The sequence below is a fragment of the Ctenopharyngodon idella genome, chromosome 18, assembly GCF_019924925.1.
Source record: "Ctenopharyngodon idella isolate HZGC_01 chromosome 18, HZGC01, whole genome shotgun sequence".
In the NCBI taxonomy this organism is placed as follows: Eukaryota; Metazoa; Chordata; class Actinopteri; order Cypriniformes; family Xenocyprididae; genus Ctenopharyngodon; species Ctenopharyngodon idella.
Window position 1 is genome coordinate 23,959,388 of NC_067237.1, and position 6,410 is coordinate 23,965,797.

Sequence of the window (6,410 nt, forward strand, 5' to 3'; positions counted from 1 at the left end):
CTATTGTCCAATTTTGGTAAGCCCATGTGAATTGTAGCCTCAGTTTCCTGTTGTTAGCTGACAGGAGTGGCACCCGATGTGGTTTTCTGCTGCTGTTGCCCTTTTGCTTCATGTTTCGACGTGTTGTGCATTCAGAGATGAAGACCTCAGTTGTAATGAGTGATTTGAGTTACTGTTTTTATCAGTTTGAACCAGTCTGGCCATTCTCTTCTGACCTCTGGCATCAACAATGCATTTTCGCCCACAGAACCCATTCTCTGGAGAGACGGTGGTGCATGAAAATCCCAGTAGATCAGCAGTTTCTGAAATACTCAGACCAGCCCGTCTGGAACCAACAGCCATGTCACGTTCAAAGTCAATTAAATCACTTTTTGAACTTCAGCAGATCATCTTGACTATGTCTACATGCCTAAATTAAATGAGTTGCTTACATGTGATTGGCTGAAAGATATTTGCCTGCACAAGCAGTTGAACAGTTGTACCTAATAAAGTGGCTGATAAGTATACAGTGCTCAGTGTAAATGAGTTCACCCCCTTTGAAAAGTAACATTTTAAACAATATCTCAATGAACACAAAAACAATTTCCAAAATGTTGACAAGACTAAGTTTTATATAACATCTGTTTAACTTATAACATGAAAGTAAGGTTAATAATATAACTTAGATTACACATTTTTCAGTTTTACTCAAATTAGGGTGATGCAAAAATGAGTACACCCCACAACAAAAACTACTACATCTAGTACTTTGTATGGCCTCCATGATTTTTAATGACAGCACCAAGTCTTCTAGGCATGGAATGAACAAGTTGGCGACATTTTGCAACATCTATCTTTTTCCATTCTTCAAGAATGACCTCTTTTAGAGACTGGATGCTGGATGGAGAGTGATGCTCAACTTGTCTCTTCAGAATTCCCCATCGGTGTTCGAATGGGTTCAGATCAGGAGTCATACTTGAATCACTTTCAACCTGTTCTTCTTCAGAAATCCAACAGTGGCCTTAGATGTGTGTTTAGGATCATTGTCATGTTGGAAAAGTACACGACGACCAAGGGCACAGTGATGGTAGCATCTTCTCTTTCAGTATAGAGCAGTACATCTGTGAATTCATGATGCCATCAATGAAATGCAGCTCCCTGACACCAGCAGCACTCATGCAGCCCCACATAAGGACACTGCCACCACCATGTTTCACTGTAGGCACCATGCATTTTTCTTTGTATTCCTCACCTTTGTGACGCCATACAGTTTTGAAGCCATCAGTTCCAAAAACATTTATCTTGGTCTCATCACTTCAGAGTATAGAGTCCCAGTAGTCTTCATCTTTGTCAGCATAGGCCCTGGCACACTCTAGGTGGGCTTTTTTGTGCCTGGGCTTTAGGAGAGGCTTCTTTCGTGGACGACACCCATGCATGCAATTCCCTCTGCAGTGTACACCGTATTGTGTGAATAGTGACCCCAGTTTGGCTTTCTACTTCTTTAGATAACTGCAGTGAACTTGCATGCCGATTTTCTTCAACCCTTCTCATCAGAAGACGCTCCTGTCAAGGTGTTAACTTCCGTGGACGACCTGGACGTCTCTGTGAGATGGTCGCAGTTCCATCTTTTTTAACATTTTTGTACCACTTTTGCTACAGTATTCTGACTGATAAGTAAAGCTTTGCTGAGCTTCTTGTAGCGTTCACCTTTCTGGTGTAAAGAAATTATTTTCTTTCTCAGGTCTTGGGAAGGGGTTTTAACACCCTTTTATAGTCAACTGTCTGCTGGACACCTGTGTAATGAATAATTAGACTCACCTGTGGTTGAATTCTTGTTAAATTTAACTTTGCTTCAGAGACTTTCAGTAGGGTGTACTCATTTTTGCATCACCCTAATTTGAGTAAAACTGAAAATTTTGTTCTCTAAGTTATATTATTAACCTTACTTTCATGTTATAAGTTAAATATTAAACTTAGTCTTGTCAACATTTTGGAAATTGTTTTTGTGTTCATTGAGATATTGTTTAAAATGTTACTTTTCAAAGGGGGTGTACTCATTTACGCTGAGCACTGTATATACAGTGGGTACGGAAAGTATTCAGACCCCCTTAAATTTTTCACTCTTTGTTATAATGCAGCCATTTGCTAAAATCATTTAAGTTCATTTTTTTCCTCATTAATGTACACACAGCACCCCATATTGACAGAAAAACACAGAATTGTTGACATTTTTGCAGATTTATTAAAAAAGAAAAACTGAAATATCACATGGTCCTAAGTATTCAGACCCTTTGCTGTGACACTCATATATTTAACTCAGGTGCTGTCCATTTCTTCTGATCATCCTTGAGATGGTTCTACACTGTTTGATTATACTGATTGGACTTGATTAGAAAAGCCACACACCTGTCTATATAAGAGCTTACAGCTCACAGTGCATGTCAGAGCAAATGAGAATCATGAGGTCAAAGGAACTGCCTGAAGAGCTCAGAGACAGAATTTTGGCAAGGCACAGATCTGGCCAAGGTTACAAAAAAATTTCTGCTGCACTTAAGGTTCCTAAGAGCACAGTGGCCTCCATAATCCTTAAATGGAAGATGTTTGGGACGACCAGAACCCTTCCTAGAGCTGGCCGTCCGGCCAAACTGAGCTATCGGGGGAGAAGAGCCTTGGTGAGAGAGGTAAAGAAGAACCCAAAGATCACTGTGGCTGAGCTCCAGAGATGCAGTCGGGAGATGGGAGAAAGTTGTAGAAAGTCAACCATCACTGCAGCCCTCCACCAGTCGGGGCTTTATGTCAGAGTGGCCCGACGGAAGCCTCTCCTCAGTGCAAGACACATGAAAGCAAGCATGGAGGACTCCAAGATGGTGAGAAATAAGATTCTCTGGTCTGATGAGACCAAGATAGAACTTTTTGGCCTTAATTCTAAGCGGTATGTGTGGAGAAAACCAGGCACTGCTCATCACCTGTCCAATACAGTCCCAACAGTGAAGCATGGTGGTGGCAGCATCATGCTGTGGGGCTGTTTTTCAGCTGCAGGGACAGGACGACTGGTTGCAATCGAGGGAAAGATGAATGCAGCCAAGTACAGGGATATCCTGGACGAAAACCTTCTCCAGAGTGCTCAGGACCTCAGACTGGGCCGAAGGTTTACCTTCCAACAAGACAATGACCCTAAGCACACAGCTAAAATAACGAAGGAGTGGCTTCACAACAACTCCGTGACTCTTCTTGAATGGCCCAGCCAGAGCCCTGACTTAAACCCAATTGAGCATCTCTGGAGAGACCTAAAAATGGCTGTCCACCAACGTTTACCATCCAACCTGACAGAACTGGAGAGGATCTGCAAGGAGGAATGGCAGAGGATCCCCAAATCCAGGTGTGAAAAACTTGTTGCATCTTTCCCAAAAAGACTCATGGCTGTATTAGATCAAAAGGGTGCTTCTACTAAATACTGAGCAAAGGGTCTGAATACTTAGGACCATGTGATATTTCAGTTTTTCTTTTTTAATAAATCTGCAAAAATGTCAACAATTCTGTGTTTTTCTGTCAATATGGGGTGCTGTGTGTACATTAATGAGGAAAAAAAATGAACTTAAATGATTTTAGCAAATGGCTGCAATATAACAAAGAGTGAAAAATTTAAGGGGGTCTGAATACTTTCCGTACCCACTGTATATATATATTACAGAGGAGAAAAATTACATAAAATATTTCAACCCCATGTCTTGACCATGTAAGTAAATGCAGTAAGCTTGATATAAATGTGCAATAATAACTGCAAGAGTTTTGATATAATTATACACAAAGAGCTGTTTGCTTGGAAACATAGTCCATCACAGGTTTGTTTTGTTCATAACAATAGGCCTAACTCTAAATGCACAACTTTATTGCTCGAATAAAACATTTTTAATGGAATAATTAATATAAATACTTTAACAAAAATACGAGCTTCACTTCTACCTTGCCCATAGACTTCCATTGCAAGTGAATTACTGTAGAAACAATTTTAGTTTGTTTTTGTGAACTGTGGTGGTAATCGTAAGCTTCACTTGTATTAAATCTTGAACAGTCTCTTAAAGGAAGATGAGATGTAACCCAGAGACACAACCTTTCTTTGTTGTGTATGTAATTTATTTTGCAACACTCCAAAATAACAGTGATTTAATCTGACTTCCTGCGTTTGTGTGCCAAACCTCTAGACCTGGAACATAAAACACCATAAATCACACATCTAGAGACTTTCCATTCAACAGACTTTAACAATTACAACATAATTACATCACTTCCCTGTCATACTGTCGTGCATTATCTTCATGGTTGATGGGATTAAAGTGTGCAAACTAGCAGCACAGAGGAAGATATAAAGTATCTGATGTCACACTTCAATTGGCTCTTTAATGTCAAAGTGTGCAGCAAATAATCTCTTGTTAATATTAATTGTACGTTTTTTTTGCGATTATTTACAAAAAAAAAAAAAAAAAAACTAGATCAGCTGGGTTATACTGTATCAACTGTGTCAACTACACTTTAGAGAAGGAACAAAAATATTTTTTAAAAATGTCAACATTATTCAAGCATCTGTGTGACTTTGTGTTGAAGTTTAAGCATCACCCTTTTGCTCAAAATTGTCAAACCACATCTTCACTTAAAGATTACAAAGTGCAACATCCTGTTTACTTTACTGTATAAGGTGTTGAGCCATGCAGTGGTGTGAAAAAAAAAAGAAGTTTATAATGGCTAACTGGCAACAATGTGAATGGAGGTTGTGGCAGTCTACTGTACATTGTGCAGTTAAAAATTCTCCAACAGCACAAAAAAACACTATTAAGCAAACAGCAACTGGGTCAATGAAGTGCTGCTTTTTTCCTGGATCTATAAAGTTGTTCTAAATTACATTAAAAATACAATCCATACAAAGAAAACTTGCAAACACCTCTTTTATGATTAGCATGTTTTCAATTTCTGAATTAAAACTCACAATGATATTTCTTGTGGGGCTTACACTAACTAGTAAAAAAAAATGTAAACAAATGCTAGCATAACTAGACAAAGTGTTTTATTACTATTTCTTTACAACAAACAGCCAAGCAATTTTGTTAGTAGTATTTAATAAATACAAGTATTAAAGGTGCAAGGGAAGTAGTGTAGTACTCTATACGTGATGGTTACACAATTAAGACATTTTTAGATTCATTAAATCTAAAGTTTGTAGAAAAATACACAAATACTTCCATATGTATGTAACCAACAGGGTTAGAGTGAATGCAGGTAAACTGGGCGACCTTTGGCATTGGTATGGCATTTTCATCTGAATTCATCCTTTAAAGATGACATTTCTAGGAACTTGGCACATGTGACAAATGTATTTTTAAAAGAGTTCTCATTTTTTATAATCTTGGAAACGCTTATTATCTTAAAATGTTAAGAGTTATCGTTGGTTGTTCAGCTGCTTTTGTAAAGGCATAATTGTTATTTGCATTTTTGGTTTGTCCATTTGTTTTCTTAATCGTCCACACCGGAACTCTTTAGGCTCATATTACTTCCTTTCAGACGTTAAAATGTAACAAGCCCTGCATGTTTGTGAATGGGAATGATTGCTTCATGAAGTCACTGTATAACTCAATAATAACTCACCTCTCGAAGCTCTCGCGCAATACGCAACCTACTTTTCTTCAGCCTCTTCTGTCGTTATTTCTAGTGTTGGTGGCAGCAACTCTGCGTTTCAAAAGGATTGTGGGTTGATTGCATTATCCAGCCAAAAAAGATCCCAATACATATATCAAAAGGTGAACGCCGTTAAAGAAGAAGAAAGCGCTTCGCCCTGCTAAAGCGCGTGCAGACTCCAGAGTCGCGCGCTCACTGAACCAACAGTTGTGTAGTTTTCACAGCTCTGAACTCCGCCCGTGCCCACATCTGTCATTACCGTGAGCTAGTCTCTTCTGAGCTATGCCACCATCGAAAAAAAGATTAGAAAGGACGAGGAAAAGAAATGAAGTAACACACTTCTGTTTTACATTTGTGCCTGTCGTATCTTGGTTGTATTGTGCTGAAGAGCGCGGAAATGCGCGCGCATTTTTCTTAAGAACTTTTGAGGAAAACTTGTATTTTATAGAAAATAAATCACACATGTGTATTGTCTACTGTTTCATTCTACCCAATTTCATCAGTATCATTCTGGCAATAATGTTTAAAATAATTAAATAATAATAAAAAAAAAAAAAATCAAAGGCAGTGCCAGAGACCGTTGTAGGAAGATATTTGATATCGACTCTTTGAATTGATTTGCTCGTCATTGTCATCATCGACTACAGCTATAAAAACTGGACGCCTGGACGTAAAACGTTTTTTCTTGATTATGTTGTACATCAGATCATGCAATCATAGTGACTGGCATGTGTGATTTAAATCCAGGTGAACAGTATTTCCTC